Here is a 13,390-nt window from a genome sequence, read left to right on the forward strand (position 1 = left end):
GTGTGTGTGCACCTGGTGCTATTCCTTGCATCCCCTATCATGATGAGGCACTGGCTGGTCTGTATTCTCCACCACTGCCTTCTGCTGGATGAAATCAGAACTGCTCAAGTGTTGGTAATCAAGCTGCCACCTAGTGGCTTGATACCTATAAATAAAGAATGAGCATAAGACTTGATACTATTTGCACCTACAGATGAGCCTCTTTTCCCACAAGCAGTAGAGACCTGGAGCTTTGGAGAAAAGGCTCCAAGATCTAGTCTACATGTTCTGCCTGTTTTGGGTGAGCTGCCCACATGACAGCAGCCTGGCTCTAGATCCCATATTCTTATGACCCACCAGCAGCGGACTGAAGCTATACAACTCACTTGTGCTTAAGAACATAAGAACAGCCATACCGAGTCCCACCAGTGGTCCATCTAGTCCAGTGTCCTCTCCCGACAGTAGCTTAGAGTACAGAGTTCTTATTTACCCACATTCCCCCCGCTCCTGGCTAAGTTGAATGGAGCTTGCCTGGAGACCTGGTAATAGGAGTTTCTGGCCAATGGGTTAAGGAGAGGGGATTTTAAACATGGTTACTACAGCCCTAACCTTTGAAGAGCTGGTGTTTTCTGCGCTACTAGGGAATCTTACTTTAAACAGCAAGTGTCACTTTAAAAGAGAGTCAAATTTAAATCTATCAGCCCTGCTATTTCCATCTATTTCCACCTAACGCCTTGATCCAGAGGCTTCCTAGTGCATTGAATCCGTACATCCTCTGCCCATCCCCATCCTACCCTTATCCACTCTTACAGCTCTCCCCACATCCAGGGAGAGTTTCCATTGCCAAGAGCTCCCCCAGCCCCAGTGCCAATGGTGGAAACCAAGTGAATTGGGACCCATAATTCATCTCTCCCCCACCTTCTCTTCTCATCACCTCCCAAGAGCATCTCACTTTTCTCCAGCTGCGGGGGAAATCTGATGAGTGGCAGGAGGATCCAAATCAATTTCCCAGCTATGGCCAGCTCCCTGTGCACAGCATCACCCTCACCTGATGCTGCCTGTTGTGTTAGTGGCTAACCAGCTGGCCCGTTAGGCATGACAAGTGAGAAGAAAGCACTGCTGTATGGGAGGTGAGGGGCAGAAGTCATTTACAGGAGCATTACTGCTTGCCTCATATAAGACTGACCCCATAGCACATTCAACAGGCAGAAGCACCTTGGGAGAAACAGTGGAAAGTTGCTGGAATGTTACCACTAGGCAACTGAGGCCCTTCACCAATGATTTTGGAAGGTCCCTAGATGAGTGGAGCACCACACCAGCTGTGGGGGAAAAAGGGCAGGGTTTTCACAGCTGAAACTGCTGAGATCTGCAGAGAAGGGGGGCATGTAACCCCCTGCAAGATCTCAAAGATCTTCTGCAATGCCCAGAGAGCTGCTCCATGAGGTTCTGGGTGGGCATCAGCAATCTCCTGAGGATGGCTCTATGAGATCTACAGAGAACCACTGCAAAGGCTGGAAGTTGAAGCTAGACAAGTTCAGACTCAAACTAAGGGAGGGCAATTAGCCATTAGAACAACTCATCAAGGGCGCTGGTGGATTCTCCCTCACTGGCTGTTTTTAGCCCAGGAAGTATGCTGTAGTTCAGACAGAACTATTTTGTGGATGTTGTCTGTCTGCCTGTGCTATAAGGAGTTGGTCGTCGTGGTTCCTTTTAGCCATAGAATCTATTCATCCCTTGAGGGCTGCTGGAAGAGACCGAGATATGGGCAGTCATGCCCAGTAGTTAGAGCAGTACTTAGGCATCAGAGCCCATGGTCTGACCTAGACACCACAGCCAAAGTTACAAATCAGAGCCAAGGGTCAGGACCAGGTCACTTGGAGTGAGGCAAAGCTGGGAACAAGGAGGTACCAACACTAGAAGCAGTCACTGAAGTGGTGCTGCTGCTAGGTGTAAGAGTCGGTCTGCTGACTCTTCTAACCAATCAGGCAGAGTAGCCAATTAGGCAGCCTACTACAATCTAGCTCCTTACGTTGCCCAGAGAGGGGCTCTGCTACAGACCAGATACCTGACAGCTGTTCCCTGAGGCTGCCTATACACCTGATTCCCGGTGGTCTGGCTGAGTCCCAGGTTGTGTGTCTTGGGGAGTTCAGTGCTTGCCATTGTTGGTAACTGTGTGTTTCTATAGAGTGAATTGTTCATGTGCTCAGAGCCTGAGAATAGGTGCATTAAATGCACTGAAGCCAATGAAACAATGAACCTATACGGATAGAAACTGATCACTTGGGATCCCAAATTAATACATGTCTTTAATTTAAACTCATGTTGCTTTCAGTTTCCTTGCATGAGTTAAAAGGGGACACACAGAGATTAGAGATGGCAAAGATGTATTTTCCCTACTGACACCCCTGCAAAAGTAGCAAAGGGTATTCTCAATTAACAGACCCCATGGCCTAAACAAAGAGGGGCCACAAGCTGATGTAACCCTTCTGCCAGGCCGAATTGATAGCAGCAAGGGCCGGGTTCAATACATAGAGGTCCCTTCCCTACAACGTAATGCAAACCAGCTCGAGCTCCCACCCAGTGACCTGGGAAAATCTTATACACACATCCCTGGGCTCCTCAAAGAGGCAATATTTCCCCTCTCGCAAGCACAGAGTCTCAGTGTAGCAGAAAATGTTTAATAACATGAGATAAACAACATAGTATTACATTGGGAAAACACCTCAACTAGGCTGTGTCCTTTTCCCTGGGCTCTTGAGTCCAGCAACCCCCAAATCACTCACAGTCCCAAAAGTCCCACAACCCAAATATCTCTGTCCCGGGTCAGTGCAGCCCCACAGTTCAAGAGTCTATCTGCAAGGTACCCCCCACCCGCCCACCCCTCCAGCCTGGGTAGAAAGGGGCACCTTACGTGGTCTGGGGCAGACTGCCCTGCCTCTCTGTGGTGTTCTGCTTCCGCCTTCCCCATGAACTGCTCCGCTTCGCTCCACCAGCTGCTCTGCTCCACCAGCCGTCCTGCGATCCACTCTAGCTGTCCCCGCAAACTGCTCAGCTCCACTCGTTTCGTGGGCACTCCAACTGTTCCACAAACTGCTCCACTCCACCAGCTGCTCTGCTCCGCAATATAGCTTCAGGCTCCCCCAGTAGTTAACACAGCTCTTTAGTGATTTCAGCTCTCAGTGGGGGAGCCCCAGTGCTGGTGCACCATTAGTCCAAAGTGAGTTCAGCTCAGTAACCTGTAACTTACATTCTTAAGGGAATCAAAAATCAGCTCTGATATTCAACAGTGGAGAAAAGAGGAGGTGCACTTGGTGCCTCTGGCTCACATAAGGAACCCACTCCCTTGTCTAGCAAGTGCCACTCAATTGATGGTGAGACTCCCTGTCACAAAGCAGTTTCACAGTTCCTCATCCACACAATCAGGGTGACAAAACTCCACTCCTCTCGACCGAACAACAAAGAAACTGGGGATCCCACAGCTGCCAAAGCAACCATCCCAGGCTGCCGTGGGCTATGCCAAGCGGGAAGGGTGTGCCTATGCAAACACTATCAGCCCCTGAAATTCTTTTCCACACTCACCATAATTCACCACCAGATGTCAGGGTAGAGCTCATCCTGACTCTGCTTACACTGAGACAAATTTAGCACAGCAACATCACACTGGACACCTTAGAGAAGGTAGGTTTTTTGTTTGTATGTTTTTAAAACTCACCTAGTAGAGATGCCGGCTCTGGGACAGGGGCATCCATATTCAAGTTTACACTACAATAACTTAGAAAATGTCCACCCATGAGTTGGGGTATATACAGAATATGCCATTTCCAAAGGGATAAAAAATCCTGAATTGCCATCTGATTTTGCACAGGACCAACAACTAATTCTGAAGTTCAAGGTTTTAGGTTTAGAAATAGAATGAGGGTCAGTGCTTCATAAAAGAGTTCTGGATCTTTGAACAAACTGTCCTGGGCCATTTCTAGCAGACAAGCAATAATTACAGTATAAGCACAGAGGATGAACAGTAGCTGTTTAGCCACCGGGTGGCAGTGCTGAGTCGCTGCAGAACTGTGCTTCAGTTGAAAAGTAAAGATAAACCAAGCGGTTGCTCATCTGCAGGACGGTGCTGTGTAATACTGCTTCAGTAATAATGGTTATTAAGCTTGCACCCCTGAGGGAGGCAGCATAGTCTGGTGGTGAGAGCAGAGGTGTAGGGGTCAGGAGACCTATGTTCTATTCCCAGCTCTACCTTGGGTAAATACAGGAGTGGCGTCAGGGTTTTTGGTGCCCTAGGCAGGGTTCCTTCTGTGCTCCCAGTCGCCAGCGGCAATTCTGCGGCGAGGGGGTCCTTCCGTGCTCCCGGTCTTTGGGTAACTTCAGCGGCGGATCCTGGAGCAAGTGAAGGACCCGCTGAAGACCCGGAGCGCAGAAGGATCCCCCCACCACCAAATTGCCACCAAAGGTGGCAAAATGCCACCCCTCCAAATCCAGGCTCCCTAGGCGACCGCCTCGGTCACCTAAATGGAAGCACCGGCCCTGGGTAAATAGCTTCATCCCCAGATTCCCATCCTATAAAATATCATCATCAAGGCAAATCCCACAGCCTCTTTGCAGATCAATGGCCCCCTCGCTCAGTTGCTAGCTAGGTTCTAAAGTCTGTCTGTCTGGATGTTCAGTCTGTGTCCATCTTTAGCAATCTTATCACACCACCAAAGTTTTTGGTGCCCACCTGATCGCCAGCCCCCTGTCAGCATTCCTTGGTAAACACACTTCCTAATTCATTGGTCTTCCAGCCTAGTAAACTCTCTGTACCAAGAAAGCCTCTGAAACCAAACCAGTGCTGACGGAGGAGTTTGCTGGTGTCAGCTCTGAAAATCTGCATAGCTGAGCTTGTCCTGCTACTGAAGGTGAAACAGCTGAAGGAAGTTGACAAGAACTGAAAATGTCAATCCATTGCCTTCCTTGGCACCCACGTTTCACTGCTAGGACAACACCCCCTCAGGCAAACCAGGCAGCAGTCCATGGCAGCAGATTCATGGCAAGCTGGGGTGCGGACTCTGAGCACAAACTGTTAATGCACATAAACAAGGTACATGCTGTGGGCACCTTGTGCACATTTACATAAGTGCAGAGGCCCTGGCATGGACCATGCGGCAGGACCACCTGGCCCAGTGGGAGCCCATGGCCTAGCCCCCAGCAGCCTCTGCCTGGTCAAGTCCTGGGCTGGGCAATGAAGAAGTAAGTGGCACCCACAGCCTGCCCCTCACTCTAGTCTCCTGCCCTTCCTCAGCCCTCAAGTTCTACACCCACCCCAGCTGCCCTGTCTCCTTGGGGTCCAGCCCCCAGTCACCTTGCTCTAGCCTTCCTGCCCCCTATATCCCCTCCATCTGCCACACAGGGTCCTACCCCCCATCTACCTCCCACCTCAGCTAGCGAACAGAAGCAGCTCATGGGAGTTTTGCGAGCGACTTCTCCAGGTGAAGGAGGAGCGGTTATGTGACGCTTGGGGTAAGTTTGTTGTCTGTTGTGGTGTGCTTGCTGCTGGATGGAAATATACAGTATGATCTGTTTGTTTGGGGGACCGTGTGCTGATCATGTGTGCTCTGAGACTAGCGGCCTGCTAGGCAAGGCTGAGAGCTGAGAGCTTCTTAATGAGGCTGTGATCCCTATGCCCTTTAGCGCCCATCACCCTTAACCAGGGGGTGGGGCTACTCAGGAAGACCAGGAGCAGCTAATAGGGGAGTTTTGCAAGGTAGTACAGGGGGAGTGTGTGGGGGGAGGGAGGGGGTCTACATACACTTAATATTCCTTAAACTTCTTTAAACTTCAAGCCAAAACCACCCCCTGATAAAAACAAAAAACCAAACATCAGCAAAGGAACCAGCTGCAGGAGTAAATAGAGAATGCAGGCAGAAGTCCAGCAACAGAGTGGGGGCTATCCAGTTTATTGCACCCACTGCAGCATGTACGATTACCTGCCCTGTGGGTGGCATGTGTGTGCATTTGGTGCAAGGAACTCCTGGCCCTCAGAGACCATGTACGGGCTTTGGAGACCAGGGTGGCTGAGCTGGAGGAGCTAAAGAAGACAGAGAGTTACATGAGACTTTCTGGGACTAGGGGGGGCTCTAGGAATTTTGCTACCCCAAGCACGGCAGGCAGGCTGCCTTCGGCGGCTTGCCTGCGGGAGGTGCCCGGTCCCGCGGATTCGGCGGCACGCCTGTGGGAGGTCTGCCAAAGCTGCAGGACTAGCGGACCCTCCGCAGGCATGCCGCCGAAGGCAACCTGCCTGCCGCCCTCGTAGCGACCAGCAGAGTGCCCCCCCGTGGCTTGCCGCCCCAGACACGCGCTTGGTATGCTGGTGCCTGAGCTGCCCCTGTCTGCAGGGGCAGCTCCAGGGTTTCTGGCACCCTGGGCAGAATTCGAGGGTGCCATTTTTTGCGCTCCCCACGGAGTGTGCAGGAGCTTCTGGTTCCGCTCCCATTACGCCGTCGAAGAAGGACCCTCCACCGAAATGCCGCAGGCGACAGCGGCAGTTATTGTGCTGCTCAATTGCTTGTTGCTGTTTTCTGTGGCACGTCGGCAGGAGGTCCTTCTTCGGCAGCGCGACGGGAACGGAACCAGACGCTCCAGCGCGCCCCATGGGGAGCGCGCAAAATGCCACCCCCTGAATCCTGGCGCCCTAGGCGACCGCCTAAGGTTGCCTAATGGAAGTGCCGGCCCTGCCTGTCTGGGACACAGTAGAATGGTCTCTCCCCCGGTCTGACAGCCTCTGTGGTGTTGAGGAGGATGAAAGCCTCATGGAATGAAAACATCCAACTGGAGCGGAGGGAAATGATCCCATAGTTGGGATTCTCCTTCCAGATGATGTTGTGGTATCCTCTCGCACTGAGGATACTTCTCTGGGGGAGGGAACTCCCCCAGATTGGTATTAGTAATGGACATTTTGATCATTAGAAACATAGATAGCTGGGTTTGTGATGACCGGGAGAACCGCGTGGTGACTTGCCTGCCTGGTGCAAAGGTTGCAGATCTTTCAAGACATCTAGATAGATTTATGTCTAGTGCTGGGGAGGAGCTGGTGGTCATGGTACATGAAGGTACCAATGACATTGGGAAGAATAGGAGAGACATCCTGGAGGCCAAATTTAGGCTGCTAGGTAAGAGATTGAAGTCCAGGACCTCCATGGTAGCATTCTCTGAAATGCTTCCAGTTCCATACGCAGGGCCAGTTAGACAGGCAGAACTGCAGGGTCTAATTGCATGGATGAGACGATGATATAGGGAGGAGGGGGTTAAATGTATTAGGAACCGGGGAAATGTTTGGAAATGGCGAAGCCTATATAGGAAGGATGAGCTCCACCTAAACCAAAATGGAACCAGACTGCTGGCACTTAAAATTAAAAAGGTTGTAGAGCAGTTTTTAAACTTAGGGCTGAGGGAAAGCCAATAGGTGCAGAGAAGCACATGGTTCAGACATCACTTAGGGGAGGATCTATAAATGGAGATTCCCTATGTCATAATAAGGAGGAGAGGATGGAAAATTGTAAAATATAGGTAGGATCTGATGAGAAACAGTCAACAACAAAAAAGTCCCATTTAATTACATCATGTAATAGGAGACAGCTAAAAAGTTTCTAAAGTGCTTATCTACCAGTGCTAGAAGTCTAAATAATAATATGGGTGAACTAGAGTGTCTCGTATTAAATGAGGATATTGATATAACAGGCATCACAGAAACTTGGTGGAATGAGGATAATCAGCTGGACAGTCTCTAAGCAAAAGAATAAATGGACACAAATCAGATGTCAAGAATTATAACCTTTGAAAACCAGTCGGAGAACACTTCAGTCTCCCTGGTCATTCAATTACAGACCTAAAAGTCTCAATACTCCAACAAGAAACTGTAGAGCTGGAATTAATTTGCAAACTGGATACCATTAAATTAGGCTTGAATAAAGACTAGGAGTGGATGAGTCATTACACAAAGAAAAAACTATTTTCCCATGCTAATTTTTCCCCTACTGTTACTCGCATCGTCTTGTCAACTGTTGGAAATGGACCATCCTGATTATCACTACACAAGTTTTTTCTCCTGCTGATAATAGCCCACCTTAATTGAGTAGTCTCATTATAGTTGGTATGGCAACACCCATTTTTTAATGTTCTCTGTGTATGTATATCTCCCTACTGTATTTTCTACTGCATCCATCTGATGAAGTGGGTTTTAGCCCATGAAAGCTTATGCCCAAATAAATTTGTTAGTCTCTAAGGTGCCACAAGTACTCCTGTTCTTTTTAGTAATACCAGGGTATAAAATATATCAGAAGGACAGAACAGGTCATGCTGGTGGGGGAGTGCCACTATATGTGAAAGAAAGCATAGAGTCAAATGAAGTAAAAATCTTAAATGAACCAAACTGTACCATGGAATCTCTATGGATAGTAATTCCATGTTTCAATAATAAGAATATAGCAGTAGGGATATATTACAGACCACCTGACCAGGATGGTGATAGTGACAGAGAAATGCTCAGGGAGATTAGAGAGGCTATTAAAATAAAAAAACTTAGTAATAATGGGGGATTTCAGCTATCCCCATATTGACTGGGTACATGTCACCTCAGGACGGGATGCAGAGATAAAGTTTCTTGACACCTTAAATGACTGCTTCTTGGAGCAGCTAGTCCTGGAACCCACACGAGGACAGGCAATTCTTGATTTAATCCTAAGTGGAGCACAGGATCAGGTCCAAGAGGTGAATATAGCTGGACCATTTAGTAATAGTGACCATAATATAATTAAATTTAGCATCCCTGTAGTGGGGGAAACACCACAGCGGCCCAACACTGTAGCATTTAGTTTCAGAAAGAGGACCACCACAAAAATGAGGAAGTTAATTAAACAGAAATTAAAAGGTACAGCCCCAAAAGTCAAATCCCTGCAAGCTGCGTGGAAACTTTTTAAAGATGCCATAATAGAGGCTCAACTTAAATGTATACCCCAAACTTAAAAACATAGTTAGAGAACCAAAAAAGAGCCACTGTGGCTAAACAAAGTAAAAGAAGAAGTGAGAGGCAAAAAGGCATCCTGTAATAAGTGGAAGTTAAATTCTAATGAGGAAAATAGGAAGGATCATAAACTCTGGCAAATGAAATATAAAAATATAATTAGGAAGGCCAAAAAAGAATTTGAAGAACAGCTATCCAAAGACTCAAAATGTAATAGCAAAAACAAAAATTAACTACATCAAAAGCAGGAATCCTGCTAAACAACCAGTGGGGCCACTAAGCGATCAAGTTGCTAAAGGAACACTCAAGGATGATAAGGCCATTGCAGAGAAACTAAATGAATTCTTTGCATCAGTCTTCATAGCTGAGGATGTCAGGGAGATTCCCAAATCTGAGTTGTTCTTTTTAGGTGACAAATTTGAGGAACTGTCCCAGACGGAGGTGTCATTAGAGGTGGTTTTGGAACAAACTGATAAATTAACAGTAATAAGTCACCAGGACCCAGATGATATTCACCCAAGAGTTCTGAAGGAACTCAAATGTGAAATTGCAGGACCACTAACTGTAACCTATCATTTAAATCAACTTCTGTACCAGATGACTGGAGGATAGCTAATCTGACGCCAATTTTTAAAAAGGGCTTCAGAGGTGACCCCAGCTATTACAGTCTGGTAAGCCTGACTTCAGTACTGAGCAAACTGGTTGAAACTAGAGTAAAGAACAAAACTGTCAAACACATAGATGAACATAATTTGTTGGGGAATAGTCAACATGGTTTTTGTAAAGGGAAATCATGCCTCACCAATCTACTAGAATTCTTTGAGGGGTTCAACAGGCATGTGGACAAGGGGGATCCAGCAGATATAGTGTATTTGGATTTTCAGAAAGCCTTTGACAAGGTATCTCACCAAAGGCTCTTAAAGTAAGCAGTCATGGGATAAGTGGGAAGGTCTCATGTATTGGTAACTGGTTAAAATATAGGAAACAAAAGGTAGGTATAAATGGTCAGTTTTCAGAATGGAGAGGGGTAAACAGTGGTGTCCCCCAGGGGTCTGTTCTGGGACCAGTCCTATTCAACATATTCATAAATGATATGGAAAAGAGGGTAAACAGTGAGGTGGCAAAATTTGCTCCTCTTCTCCCCCTCCCTCCATTGCTCACTGCTCTTCCCCTCCCTGGCCAGGTCAGGAGGTACTTGCCTGTGGAGCCATGGCTGGGAGCTGCAGCTGCCCGATGCAAGTAGGAGACAACCTTGACTTAGTAGGGGCTGGTGCGGGTAATGACTTGGCCCCTTCTCCACCCACAGTAACAGAACTTTGGGTGTCTATTCAATAGATCTGATCGGACACTGTCAGGTCCCTTTTCAACCAGACTTTCCAGTCAAAAACCAGGCACCTGGCCATCCTAGCAGCCAGATGTCTACTGAAGGGGTTTCTGGGGAGATGCTGGGTGGAGGGAACCAGATAACATTCCACTCCCCGTTCATTCAAATACTAGAGGGATCTGTAACCCCAAACCAGACTATCATTTTGGCAAAGCAGATCCATCTACTGTGCAACTAGGCAGAGTGGGCAGTGTTGATCTGTTCCTGAAGTCTTTTCCCCAGCTTACCACTAGATGTCAGGTGAGAACTCATTCAGACCCTGCTTACACAGGGAAGGGAGGTTGTGGGGTTATCTAAGTAGAAGATGGAGGTAGCTAAGAGGAAGCGGGTTTGTGGTGAGAGGAAAAGGTGGGTACAAACTCAGTACTTGGGGGGTTGAGGTCTAAAGGGAGCTGAGAACAGCTGAGTTTTGCAGGCTAATCCAGTTGGGTTGGAGGAGGAATGGTGAGCAGTTTTGGGGGAGCGGGGCAGTGTCTGGAAGTGGGGATGATTAGTTGCCGTGTGGGAGAGCCTAGGACCTGTACTGGGCTCCCCAGATCTTCTGGTCCCAGCACTTGCTGCTGCTGCCACCCTTCCACCAGCACTGGCTGCTCCCTGTTGCTCTTTCCAAGGTCATCTCCAGCCTGGGGAGCCACAGACAGAACCGATGGAGCTACCTGCACAGCAGATGCCACAGCAGCCTCTGACCACAGAGAGGTACAATTATGTACCATCCTGGCAGCCCTGCTGGATGCACAGCATGTACCTGGGCTGTGGGAATGCATTAGCTGCGACAGCAAGACTTAGCATCACACAAGGCAGGCCTCTGTCTGCATTGCTGACCCTTCTAAACACTCAAGTAGGATTCTGTGATCCCTACAAGCAGGGAGCAACAATAAATAAATTAAATCCCTGCCCCACATTCCCACCCCAAATGTATATACCCCTCCCCCAAAGAAATGCAAACCGGGGGACAATAAAGAGGAGTGATCAGGGAGGCACAGAAGCCAAGCCTAGAGTGGAAGGTGGGCTGTAAACCCCCTTGGAACTGGACTACAACTGCAGAACTCCAAAATAAGCACTCAAATTTACAGAAGAGCCCGGTATCCTGAGAGAGGCCCTTTGGGGTGTTTATTCATTTCTGTGTAGAGTTTCCACCCAGCTGCTACTTCTTTCTGTCAATACCAAGTCTTACTGTATTAACTCAAGCTTCCTAGCAACCAAGGCCAAAGAGAAGATGCTAAGAATTGGAATTAATTGTTAATAAATCCAAGGGTTAATTATCTCTGGCTGGAGGAGCTTGTTAGATGTTGGCATGAAAGTTTCCAGCAGCAAAGCGAGCTAGGAGAGTAGAGCACCCAACTCATTGAATTTCCCAGGCTTTATCCTTCTCATTGGTCTCCAAACCAGTGATCCCAATGAAGCATTCTGACATGTGTTAGCATTGCTGGAATATCGGAATAAAGTACAGAATCCATCAAGGATTTCTTTTTGTTTTAATCTTGGTCTAATGCAGCTGTGGAGCAAGAGCTGGAAATGGGCTTCCATTGACTTCAAAGGCAAGTCACCGGAAAAAGCAAGGATTGAATCTAGGCTTCCCAACCCCTCTTCACACTTCTCTAACCACAGTCTCTTTATGCCAACTTCAGTGTTAAAGAAGCTTTATTGCATGCCCTAGCCTCACTGGTGATCTCCAGAGAACTAACTGAACACTCCAAAGAAAGAGCCTCTCACACCATGGCCTGGGTTCCATGTAAACCTCCCAGAAATGGATTCTATAGGAGTTGCATCTATACTGGGTGACCAAAGGCCAATCAGAAAACACTCAACTTGTCAGAACTGATCCCTCCCTCAGTGCCAGGGCAAGTAGTAGTCTGTCCCTGGCCTGGGTCCAGGAGAGCTAAAAGAAGCTAAGGCTCCAGGACAAAGACCATGTTGACAACTCCGCTCCTTTAGCACAATGGAACTCTATAGTAAAAGCAAAGATCTTGATGTGGGTGACAGAGCTGCCTCAGGGTACGTCTACACTACGGGATTATTCCGATTTTACATAAACCTGTTTTGTAAAACAGATTGAATAAAGTCGAGTGCACGCGGCCACACTAAGCACATTAATTCAGTGGTGTGCATCCATGGTCCGAGGCTAGTGTCGATTTCCGGAGCGTTGCACTGTGGGTAGCTATTCCATAGCTATCCCATAGTTCCCGCAGTCTCCAACGTCCCTTAGAATTCTGGGTTGAGAGCCCAGTGCCTGATGGGGCAAAAATCATTGTCGCAGGTGATTCTAGGTAAATGTCGTCACTCATTCCTTCCTCCGGGAAAGTAATGGCAGACAATCATTTTGCGCCCTTTTTCCCTGGATTGCCCTGGCAGACGCCATAGCACGGCAACCATGGAGCCCGTTCAGCTTTTTTTTTTTTATTTTATTTTATTTTTTTTTAAAACAGTCACCGTATGTGTACTGCATGCCGCTGACAGAGGTGATACTCCAGCGCTACACAGCAGCATTCATTTGCTTTTGCATGATAGCAGAGACGGTTATCAGTCGTTCTGTACCGTCTGCTGCCATTGTAAATTGGCAATGAGATGATGGCTATCTGTCATTCTGTACCATCTGCTGCTATCATGAGTGCCCCTGGCTGAGGTCGGTCGGGGGCGCAAAGGCAAAAATGGGAATGACTCCCCGAGTCAATCCCTCCTTTATGGTATCTAAAAATAGAGTCAGTCCTGCCTAGAATATGGGGCAAGTGTACTAGAGAACCAGTGTATCAGAGAACCAGAGAGCACAGCTGCTGCATGTCAGATCCTGCAGAAATGATGAGCTGCATGACATTCACAGGGGTTGCCCCTGCAACAGCCCCACCCATTGCTTCCCTCCTTCCCAACCTTCCTGGGCTACCGTGGCAGAGCCCCCCCCCCCCCATTTCTGTCATAAAGTTATAAAGAATGCAGGAATAAGAAACACTGACTTGTTAGTGAGATAAAATGAGGGAGAGGCAGCCTCCAGCTGCTATGACAGTCCAGGCAGGACATTAAGCGGTGTGGGG

The sequence above is a fragment of the Gopherus flavomarginatus genome, chromosome 4 (genome assembly GCF_025201925.1).
Source record: "Gopherus flavomarginatus isolate rGopFla2 chromosome 4, rGopFla2.mat.asm, whole genome shotgun sequence".
Lineage (NCBI taxonomy): Eukaryota > Metazoa > Chordata > Testudines > Testudinidae > Gopherus > Gopherus flavomarginatus.